At 31.9% G+C, this 12,836-nt stretch overlaps 1 long non-coding RNA gene across 1 annotated transcript; it reads right to left on the bottom strand.

The window, feature by feature from the left end:
• Window positions 1-3,907: 3,907 nt before the first annotated feature.
• Window positions 3,908-7,317, bottom strand: LOC139906701 (uncharacterized). The gene is made up of 2 exons (XR_011782480.1): window positions 4,544-7,317; window positions 3,908-4,481 (listed from the first exon to the last, which is right to left on the bottom strand). It is a non-coding gene; the product is annotated as an uncharacterized lncRNA (long non-coding RNA).
• Window positions 7,318-12,836: the final 5,519 nt, after the last annotated feature.

Below are 12,836 nucleotides of genomic sequence, written 5' to 3'. Positions count from 1 at the left end.
ATTCTTCGGCACTAACAGCTTTGAAATCACAATCTCGACCCAGAAGCTTCTAAGCCTGTATATATTGATCCAATGATTCATCCGGATTCCGTTTTTGGATAGATAAGATGTATCTTGAGGAAGTTTCATTTTTCTTTTTCACAAAAATGAACTTTAATATTCCAAAGGCAGCTTCATAATTTTCGAATTCGGATATATAAGAGAAGATTTTTGGGCTTTACATAATTATTGAGTATTTCCAACTTTAGGACATGTTCGGACTTCGTTGTGATGATTTTATTCGCACAACAAGTCAATGTTTTAATCCAATGTTTCCATTCTTTGTCTGCCTCTGATGTGCTTAGATAGGCGTTGAAACTTTCCGGTTTCAAGTATTTTTCCATGTTTTCGTAAAATTAACTAATAAGGATTACCAAAAGATTGGCTTAATTTAACATTTGTTAACTCTTATAATATATACAGAAAAACTTTATTAAAGAACTGTTTGGGGTTTCTTCTAGAATAAATAATAATAACACATGCAGGGGTACATCAATATCGTGATGTACCGGAATTATCACATATATATAATTTAAATTTGCCACTAAATTTTTTTCGAATTTATTTAGTTTTAATAACTTTTATATCGAATCACTTGTCCTTATTAATTTGTTTGATTTTCTGTGTATAACTTATATTAACATTTATAAGTTTTATTTTTTTGTAATAGGCAATTGTTTTTTCAGTTTTTTATTTTTATTTACCGATACTTCTTGAAAAGTATGTTGTGATATACTCTTCAGGGTTTTTTTCTTTAATTTATGTGGTGTGCTCCAAATGTAATTTGAGGCTCTGATAAGGATGGGCATAAAAAAGAATGAGTTAGGATCTTGAGCAGAGTATACCCTGGAGGGATGGCTCCGACCTTCCTTTAGTTAAGGATAAAGGAGGCAGTTAAACGAAAGCCTCATTCTTGTGACTCATAGAAATAGTGAACTCATGAGTGGCATATTTAAGAAAGAAATTATAAGACAGGAAATTATGACAAACATATGTTATAATACTTATCAAATTACTAGTAATCTACTGCTACGGCTAAATTGCTAGTCATTAATTTTTGATTACTCCTTATATAACAAATCATATTAGCTACTTTAAGAGAAGAAATTATCAATCCTAATATATCTATTATATAGAAATATGAAAGTTTTTTATGAGTTTCAAGAAGTAAATCAAGTATTCCTGAATTTGAAATTTTCAACTACTTTTTATATAAACTGTTCTAGTGTTATTTGAACTATAGAAGATTATAACTTCAATGTATGAGCTTAACTGGATCCAAATGCAAAAAAATATTATGTAAACATACAGTTCTTTAGAATTCCTTTCCAAAAAAATGCTTGAGAACTAACTAGAAGAAGGCAATGGTTCTAATAACTTCCCCTATTAGCTCCATGATGCTGGAACTGTATAAAAATTCTAAATACCATTGACAATGAATGAGATAATTTTCAAACAAAGGTACATTCTATAGCTTAAGAGTTGAACAATATATCACAACCAAAACAGAGAAGATAATTTTTTATCAAGTATATTATTCTAAACGCAATTGCAAAATTAAATTGAGAATCTTAAATTTGTTGTCGATTCTATTTCAATAAGGTATCAGTTTTAAAATATTTGATTTTAATTAAATAATTACATCAAGTAACATATTATTAAAGTTTTGTACTACATTAAATGCTAAAGGTTGTTTGCTAAAAGCAACCCTTGTACATAATCGGTCTTTGAATTTATTTATGTCTTCTTATCAGTTAAAACGCTATCTATATGTTAAAAGTAGAATGAAACTGAAATAATTACAATTAATTTTATCCATGATCACTGTCTACATGTTCCACTTTACCACAATGACTTGTTCTTTCATGCTGGGAGTGACGAAGTAACACCATATTCAATTCGTCAAGGAGTGACAGTCAATAGAATTACTAATAACAATACATATGGATGGACTATATTTGGCATTGGATTGAATGATAGAATTGATGATGATAAGGATAAAGAGTTAACAAAGAATAATCCTTCAATTTAGTTTCCCAAATGGGTTCGAGTGAAATCAAACAGTCTTCCGTGTATATTTTATTGACAGACTTGGAGGAGGGGAACCCAGAACTCCCAATTCTTTGCATTAAACGATCATTTTTTTTCTTTCGTTTCTTAAATATAAGTATAGTATGACTTCATACAAGATACAATCACTATTTATATGTCATAGCAGAATATAATATGTTTTATAGTCCAAACTATAGAGAATAAAGTTGCACATTATCTTTAAGATTCTAGAATAATCTTCCACTTTTTTTTTAGTGAGAAAGGGGTCAAGCTTCTATAATTGACCATGACGTCACGGACAACACCTAATAAATGGAATTAATGTAAATGTGATAAAAATAAGTTATTTCTACGTGATCTACATCTAGGATTCTGATAAATGAAATATTTTTTTGTAGACGAAGCAGTGTTGACTTAAGTAAGAATGGACACACTGATTTCAATGAAGGAGCTAAGGATAGAGGGAAATAGTGCTCTATCTTTTTCTGAGTCACACACAGCCTTTAAATAAGTTGGAGTTTTTTTAATGGAGCTCCCTGTTTCTTGTGAAATCAATGATAAACCCGTAGGAGATCTGTAGGAAGTGATGTATTCTTGAAGATAGAGACAATGAGTCAATAGGTGAGAAGTTATTTCCGTACTCAGCTGTTGCTTCATGAACGCACCCCAGCAGGAAAAATTTATCTCGTTTTTGTTCAAATAATAAAAAATCATGACGAAATAGTCTTTGATGTGGCACTTTCTTTTAATGCTTCAGCCTGGACCTATTTATCACTTATGCATCATGGATATTGATGAGGACTTAAATTTCTTATATCACAGAAAAATATACTATGTTATATTTAAAAAAAAGACATGTACATTTTCATAAATTTATTTTCCATTTTGTCAAGGTAAATATAAATATAAGGTATGTTTATAAGCATTCGGCCAGCGTTCTTGTTGCGTTTTTGTTTCAAAAACTTGTACCGTACTGCTTGGTGGTCAAACTAAGCTGTGGGGGACGTCAGAGAGATGAATGATAGACTATTAATGGGTATGGTCTCTAAAAATTATAGACCGTTCCGAGACCGATATTATTTTGTTTGGGCCGGTTCAAATCTAAAGTCTGGATCTTATCCATATCAGTATGCGACCTGTATCAAAAAATAGATCTGTGGTATATACCAACAATCGATATAAATAAATGTAAACTTCAGACAGGACCAAAAAACAAAAATCGGTCCAAACCCAAATCAACAATAATATTGAATTATCTTCCTGAATCAGTTAGATTTTCATAAATCTACATTTTCATTCGACTACATATGTTAAAAAAGATACTAATTAGTAATTACTACGGTAAATTATTAAATTTATTTAGTATTATTTTTAATAATTCCAGTTTTTTTTAATTTATGGAATTAAAAAATAAAAGGGCTGTCTGTGTTGTCACTTTATGTAATTCACCCAGTAACGTCGTGTACCATCATATCAGAGGCAAGAAATGAATTTATAGATGGAAATTCCAACAATGCGAGCATCAACTGCGAGGAAGAAGGGCTTACTTATGTAGTGGGATATGTGCGTAAGTACCATATCCTGAAATTACCAAAGTTAGGCACCAACATGTGCTATATAAATGTTCCCCCAAGTCCATGGCTCAATCTGTTCTCAAGAGGAGGACTAATTCAACCATCTGAGGAATCCGTATCATTTGCACAAAAAATGGAAAATGAATTTGTCCAATTTCATGGAAGGGGTTTCTATACCAAACCAAGTATTATGGATCGTTTAATTCAAATTATTCAGGATAAGTGTACACAGGAGCCATATGATATAATAAAAAGTTTGTTCGAACTCGTACTTTTATTCGTATTAAATATATTAAAAAAGTCAACAAATGCTAAACTAATAGAAAATTGGCAACAAAGTTTCAAAAAATGGCTCATTTTGTTTGTTAAATTATTTATTAATTTTTTTATGCTTATGTAAATAAGTTATATATTATGATTATGTAAATAAGATATTTGTTATTGTTATGTAAATTAGTTAAATGTCATGTTTCAGAAATAAAATTAGGTTTATTACAAAAAGATTAAAATGAAAATGTTGATATCATCCCTCAAAATCAACAAAAATTTAAATGCAAAAGTAATTGCTTCGATGCCTTGTGAACAATAGGGAGTCATCCAAAAAACCTAGGAAATGGTTTTGTGTATATTTTCATAGTTTTCCAAGAAAAAAGGGACAATAAATATGGAGCTCCCATTGGTTCTACATGACTCTGCCAACCCATTCTATATTGCAATAGCTCTATTTATCCGTCCTCCACTGTAAAGGATAGATAATTCCTTCGGCGAAAGAATATGTGAGAGATTCATTGGTGTGAAAGTACATAACTGAAGAACCTGAGTGAAAGATTAACACGTCATATTAATATACTTAAAAAGCAATTAATATATAATCATACTTAAATATTTTTGTTCCGGCGTGAATAATTTCCATAGGTGCAAGTTCCTGGTTTGACTAGACCAACCCCTTAGTCCCTGATCTTGTGTACCTAGCGAGTCACAGAAAAGTTGACGTTTACGTCAACTTTACTGTCGAAGTGTGGGAGTACATAATCACCTTGAGGCTTTTTATTATAACTGTGATAAGTAACTAATCAATTGTAACTTATGTAAGATTTTTTGCCACGATTCTCAAACATAAATAATTTGCAACATATACTCCATCTGATAAATAAACGCAAGGTATATTGATAAACACTGAAATATCACTATAATGACGTCACTTCTAACGTTCGTGTAAAAAGAAAAAGAAAGGCGTGGTGGATCCAAACATCTGACAAAACAACGTTATGAAAATTCCTTGTATTTCAATATACCTTGCATTTTGTATTTTTGAGTGATCCTATATTTTATAAGGTGTACTTGCAAGTAACTTCTTCTTTAATTGATTGATATGGCTGTTGACTTACCAGGCGATCCCCCTGATGAGAACATAGTAACTGCTTATACAAAAAGAAGACAATTTTCAAATGTTGTCAAGAGTAATATCAATGATGATGGGAATTTAGATATTAATACGTACAGCGATTTCAAGTGGGAAACCTTCGTAATTGTATTTGGAAGATATAATCTTTAAGACGGATTTCTTAAAGCATATTGATTTGTATGATTTAGCAATAATTTTTGGGTTCAAGGAACATCAAATAGGTGGACCAAACCCTATATTTGGTTTGAGTCAGTTTGTTTCTATACCAAATTCCCAATTGATCTTATTGAACTAAATAGTTTTTAAAAAAGGATGTATGTAGTATAGATGGTACTATTAAAACAATATCATTCAATTTGAAAGGCATGGGAAAAATAACTGCAGATGGTAAACGTAAATTGATAATAACTCTGCTAAAAACTTTCAAGAGAGTAGGTGAGCGAAGTGTCATGGAATGGATGAAGAATGGGGGAAAGTACTTAATCATTATCCAAAAAGAAATCCTATGGGCCTTGTTCATATAATTGAAAGAAAGAAAAACTATGCTGAATGGCATTGAGCATAGTTTTTCAAAAAGGTAGAAGAAAAATAAGAAAATTATGAGGAGATATGGATGGCTAACGACTATATTATTGAGCTGTTGGCGGATCAGTCATCTCTACCTCAGATTATAGCTGTCAATGTTAATCTTATCAGACTTAAATTATCGGGTTCAAAAATTCAATTTCAACGTTGTATAACTTTGGATATATAATACAATATTATGTTAAAAAGATAATAAGAAATTGTGGACTATGATATAATATTGAAAAAGTCGTTTGAATAAAAAAAGAATAGGTTGATGGGAGTGGAGAAAAGTATGGGTATGGGTACGTTCATATGTAAGACTGTGGGATTTCCCTTAAATTGCAATTTTAAGGCAACATTTATTTTTATCAATGATGCATTGGACCCTGAGTATATCAATGCTCGTACTTGAATAAATTGATGATTAAACGGATTCATCAAATAGCATAACACTGTACCAGAGATACCCTTGTATTTTATAACTTGTAGCTGATTTGATTGATTAACATTAAATGAATCCTCTTCTAAAATACCTATATGTTAGCTGGAATTTTTAGACTTATCAATATTAAATTAACCATAGACATCTGTTGGAATTGAGCTGAAAATTTCTAGAGTTATTTTTATTTACAGAATTCACATTACAGAAATCAATCTAATTTTTGCCTTTCTCCCACTGGACTTCTTATTTTGAGAGGTGATGGCTGTAGCTATTGATGTTGATATTTGTTCACTCATTAACTTTGCCATTTTGGTAAAGTCTACGTGTTTATTTTCATCCTTCCACCTAAAATTGTGTTCTAGTGCTGTTTTTGTCATTGGGTAATATTTTATTGATCAAGGGTCTCTTCCACAACTTATTTTTTAGACACGTCAGGGGTAAATGATCAGACCTGTAACTGTCGTTGATACAAAACTGGCATTAAAAGATGACCCGTTTTATATGATTTTAAGCATTTTATACATACATTTTTAGACCGACATCGATCTTGTAGCTCTCTGTATGCCATGGCTAGTGCTTTCGTGCATCTCAATGTGAGGTGAGCATTCTCGCATAAAGAGCAAGATGTTATTTTCTTCCGTGAATTGCAAAGTTATTAGCCGTAGCTACTTTTTACTAACGTCTGTGCAGGGGATCCTAACTTTATATAGTCTCAGGCATGTATTGAAGGAGTCCAAATTATCAATCTTTCCAGCGGTCCATGGTGCTTTGGGATCTTCCGTTTTGAGACTCCTTTTATGTTCGAGTATATAATTTTGTTTTGCTTTAAATTTATTTCCTTCTTAATCTGCACACATTTTGGGCGAGATGGTATGCATCAAAGCAAACTCGCATGCCGACTCCTTGATTTATGAGCTGTTCTTTTATGACTTTAAGAGCTTGTGATGATTTTAAGGTGGATGCGGCCATTGACTCTTCATCCTGTGACATATCTATAGCCTCTTTAAGATAAGAGTTGGCTAACTTTATAGAATCCATGTACAACTAAATCAAGCATTTCATTGCTTCTGCATAGGCCGTAGGAGATTAAGTTGGGAAGACAGATACCAGGGACAATGAAGGACCATCTAAACAATCTTACAGTTTTTGAAAAAAGATTATTTCTGAATTATCTATGTTTTCCAAGGTAATTTTCCAATTTGAAAATTTGAGGAGTACATTTTCATCTCCTGGCTCTCTCTCCTGGGAATCTAGGAGTAAGAAAAAACATTTTCATTGAATGTTAGAGGATGAAGAGATAGGAGGTCTAGACATGGTTTGGGAAAACATTTAGTAACTTTGATACCGTATATAATTTGCCTACATGATATAAATTGGTGGTCTCTTCGTCTTATAAATTATCTTGCCCTTTTTGGTCTTCCACATTCCTATTCTCATTTTTTTTACTGGATCCGGAACTTCCAGAGGAATTATAACCTTCATGTAAAAGTTGATAATCCTATTTTTATTAAAGAGTTCATTGGTGGTAGTGAGTGGTATAATATTTTATTAACATCCTCGAATTTTAAGTTTTGCTTAGGTAACACGTATGGTCCGAATGAAAAATCGTCCTTGTATTTTCAACAACCAATATTAATGATCATTATAAGGAATCCAGCACTGGCATTGTTAATTGGTGATCTTAACTTTGAATTTAATAATAATAATAAACTATGTACTTGATATTGTATCTAAATCTAATTGACACATTCAGTGTCTTGAAGATAAGTGATTGTGTATCTTGGAGAAGAGGGGTTCAATTCTCTAGCATTGATCATGCTCTACTCTCTCTTGTACTACTTTATGAGATTTAAAAAGCAAAATACTGTCCTGAGCCGTTCTCAGATCGTAAGATCATTGAACTTGAGATTCGTAATATATATTCTCCACAACCATTTCGGCTCCCAAATTGGATTCTGAAGGAGGTTAATTTTAAATGAATCCTTCGATCGAAATTGAAGGATAGTTTTCATGCCTCCTTTTCGGCTCCTATTGCTGTTTGTTCTCTTATACCCTCCAAGATTCATCAAGTGTTTTTATTAAGAGTCATAGAAGGAATGCTAATATATTTTGAAAAAGAAGACCGATGAAATCTTGAATAATGGATCTTCATTTTGGCGAACTTTCACTTCAGACACCATGAATTCTTTTAGGATAGCAGATACAGTTGAGCAGAAAATAAGAAGAAGAGTGGTTTTAGGGAACCACACATTTATAAAATTTTTAAATTGGGTGACTAAACTCAAAGTTCCCAAATAAAAAAAAATTATATTCAATAGTAGAGTTTTGATCAAAGATAAAGAAATATTATCCGGTTTCCATCAGGACTTTCAATCCACTGTAGGGGAAGCAAGAGTCGACTTTCCTAAAAAACACAGGATGTCTTCCACGCCATTTTTTTCGAGCCAGTTATTGGCCAAGTATATCAAAAATAATTTTAAAGATAATAAAGCGTTTGGACCGGATGGATTTGGATGGAAAGTATTTTCCTCCTTTAGTGCTATTCCTGTCCTTAAAAGGATCTATGGAGAATAATGGAAGGCTCCCCAAGTCAGTCACAAAAGGGAAGATTGTTTTGATACCAAAAAAGAGAGACGCCACTGATGTAAGTCACTGGCGACCAATAACGATATTGAATGAAACAAACAAAATTCTTTGAGGAGTGGTTGCCAATGAAGAAGAACCAATACTTAATGAGAGAATTGGAACGTATAAAAAAAGGCTTTCTTAAAGGGAGAAGAGTGGAAGATATTGCAAGAAACATCCTCTGTGCAATGGATAATCGTGAAAAAAAAAATGGTGCCATTATGGTAGTAGACTTTAGAAAAGCGTTTCACTCCATTTTCCATAACCACATTATGCGACAATACTAGAAAGTATTTACCAAGCCGGCTTTATAACCCAATTAGAGCACTTTTTATCAATGAGAATTCAAGAATTTAATCAAACACAAAAGAAAGTGATCCAATTTTCGTCGGGAAAAGCTGTCGTCAAGGTTGTCCGGCTGCTCCTTTACTTTTTCTTATTACATTTGAGGAATTAGCTTTAGCAATTATAAGTAAATATAGTGGATTTGGAGTTTTATTCAAACAACATAAACACATTAAAGATCTTTATCCAGATGATATTACTTATTATGTAGAAGCCAACTCTGAGGCCCAAGTTATCAAGAGAATTGAAGTACTTTTGTCTTTTTTTTTTGGGTAAATTTAGATCTGACCTGGAAATGAATGAAAGGAAAACAAGTATTTTACCAGTGGGGAGTGGAGTTCGATGTTCACTACCGACGTTGGCATAAAAAAAAAAATGCACATTGGAGGCACTTGAATCTTCAGTCACGGGGTGACTGTTATAATAACGACCTTATTCCCTTGGTATTACATGAGGGTTCAGCTTTGCCTAGCTTAGAAGACTTTGCAATCAAAGAGGAGGAGAAGTGGCTTCTGTGTCTTTCCCACAAAAGTTATAACCTGCCTCGCAAAAGGTCGAAAAATGATCTGGGTGGAGGGTTAATTCTTTTGTCTAAAGTTTTACCTAAAATTTATAACAAGGTTCTTATTAATCTATCGACTAAACCTGAACTCGAATGGAGATCAGTAGTCTCTAACTCAAGTATATATTATTGGTTAATGCACAGCTCAGGCCTCTCCAACGAGTACAAAAACTCACTATCTCCCTCATGGGCTGCAGTGCAAAGGATTATATGGTATGTCCTTCCCTATATATGACTCGACTTCGACAGTGGATATAATTAGACAGAACTCTTCACCGCTTTTTTCAAAAAGCTGGAAAATTCCAGCTTTTTGGAGAAAAAAACAATGGAGCGTAAATTTTTTAGTGTGTATGACCTGCATCAGAACTCTGGTTCTTTATTAAATCAAGGAATATTTCGTTTTCCTCTAATGAGATCCGGAAGCAATCATAAACATCCCAGCCCTTGGCACTTGAGAGTGAGATTTTCGTCTTCATATAGTTGAGAGGCATCCAAGGTGTGCAAAAATTATGTAGAATCTTTAAATTTGCGGGACACTTGGCTAATATGAATAAAGGAATCCCTCCGTGGAGTAGTGGAAGGAAGTAAACTCACGTCATAATTCCAGTTATCCACGGGCTGTCTGATGTTCAATAGTCCTTGTTAAGACTGTGGGAGGTTTTTTACAGTGTTTTTCATTTATCAGTGGAGTTTGCACGATAATGGAGAAATTAAAGGCACAATTTTGTTTGGTTTTTCGAGAAAACGATCACAAGAAAGTCAAGCAATGCATTTTGCCCTATTAAGTGGCAAAGCTTTCCTCGCTGCAAAGCTAACTAATAATGAACCAGTTTGCAGGCAAGATCTGAGGGTAATAATTATGTCTGCATGTTCGATATATGCTTTTTTTCTCTTTAATTCCTAACGTGGTAGGTAGCTCCTGGGACTATACCCTGGATCTAACACGATATCCGACTCTCTTCATTACCATTCAACGTTGAGGAGGATCGTTCGGCAGTATGAACTTTTCATAAAGAAAGTCAAGTACTATATTGGAGAACATTTTTATTTTACTGTGTTGTTGTTACATTATTTTATCCGTGTTGAATTTTATTCAGTTAATTGTATTTTTATATTTTAGTTGTTGCTAGGCCTTTGGTTAGGTGGTCTAATTTTAAACTATTATGTTTTTATCAACGCAATTCTTCCTAACTTTTTGCCATGTATTTTTGTATTTATTTTGTAAATATATCAACACTATAGATAAAGACCTTCAAATAAAATGGATAGATGACATATCGAATTAAATGTGTATTATTATTGGCAAGATCCCTCTACATACTAAAAAGGTCAAGATGGGTACGTACTAGAAGATACATTGATAAAAGTATTATAAATGAAAGTTATAATTAATACTAATATGCTACGATATACATATATCCAAGTAAAAATACATCACACCTGGCCTATCATACATACCAACAAAGCAAATATTAGATATGTGAATTTGTCAAATAGCAACAACCCCGTTGGTAAGTGTGAGTAGATATTCGTATGACATTGATGTTGCATCAATATATGCGCTAAATAGGTAAATAGTCAATAAAAAACATTTTAGGGTTTAAGAATTCTTTTATATCTAATTCAGAATAAATGTAACAATTTATTTTATTCCATAATTCGTAACTGGTATTAAACCAATCAACTAAACAGTCAATTAAAGAATATTACCATTTGGAGCGACTATCATGTACGAATAATCATGACGTAAATAATAAAGTAATTTATCTTATAATATATACTTTATGAAAATGTCGCTGAAATGAGTAATTGCTCAAATGAATGTTGCTAAATACTATTCTTAGAGAATATTGTTTTCCAAGATATTGTAGTACGCCTTCAGCAATTGCTTTGTCATTGGAACAATTTTAGATAAAGTAACATTTTTTTTTATTCACATAGTTCTAGATTTGCGTAATAAACAAATGGAAAGAGATATTCCGTAGTCATCTAAGTCCAACAACTCTATGGAAGAAACAGGCACTAAATTAATATTGTTTCTCATGTTACTAAAGAACAAAATGATGGCGGCTTTTTATTCCTTATTTTCATCATTTGGTAAAGTGAATTCCAGCAAGTTGCTACATTTTGTTTAAAAACTGTTAATGGTGGACGTCCATAAATTGAGACCGAAAAAAATCTATGTAATTTTGGAACTATTGTTCAAAGTAGAGCAACTCAGTAAAATACAAATTCACGAAATGAATTTGGAACTGTAAACAAGTCATATAATTAATTCCAATTCTGAACATTCCAATTTTACAGAAAATATAACCAAAATGATTGTTTCCTGCAATATTACAAAGCTTTATTAGTTACCTGGATTGGATTGTGTTGAATAAACATTATTTCATACAAAAGTAATCATTTTTCAAAATATCTTTTGTTTTTGTTTCCATACCTAACACTCATGTACTCTTTCACTTAATTGAAGTGCTTGGCGTAGTAGTCAATTGTTTTAGATCACAATATAGAAATATTTTTCAAATTATGATGGTTACCATGTTCATTTTTGTTTTCTTTTTTTTAAACATGCCCATTGTACACAGGATTTTATCACTAAGTAATATTGTATTGAGTAGTTATTTGTGTGTTTGCTCCTAAAAATCTAGAGGATTTTTAGGGAGTTATCTTAAATATTATTAAAGAAAATGGTTTTTTAGTCGATGCTTGGTTGCTCCGGGTATTGGCTGGTACTTCCGCTAGTAGTTCATAATTTCAAATTACTGATCAACAAGAATAAACCAAATTGAGTCAACTTGATCAACAAAGGGATTAAACAAGAAAGAAAAATGATGATTTTCTTCTTTCTACTAACTAAAAATTGAAATATTTTGTTTTAACTGTTTCACATTTTTTTAACGAAACGGACAAAAGCTGTTTTTCTTTTTTGTTTTGTTATATTTCATGGTTACAATCGTAATTGTAGAAAAATCAATATTATGTAAAGTTTCAAGTAAAAAACGTGAAAACATTTACATAAAGCTAAACATAATACCTATTCATTTCAAAATAAAAAAAATCTTTGGTATTATTAAAATGTTACTGGATCAGCCATACAAACTTAAAACATTATGGTGAAAGTAACTTCAAAATATTATTATAAAATTAAAACGTGGTTTCAATATTTATAAATTAGCATAAAGTTAGATTATAAGTTAAGGTATAGTATTTTTAATATAACAA

The sequence above is a fragment of the Lepeophtheirus salmonis genome, chromosome 12 (genome assembly GCF_016086655.4).
Source record: "Lepeophtheirus salmonis chromosome 12, UVic_Lsal_1.4, whole genome shotgun sequence".
Taxonomy (NCBI): domain Eukaryota; kingdom Metazoa; phylum Arthropoda; class Copepoda; order Siphonostomatoida; family Caligidae; genus Lepeophtheirus; species Lepeophtheirus salmonis.
This window is presented reverse-complemented; position numbering and strand designations above follow the sequence as displayed.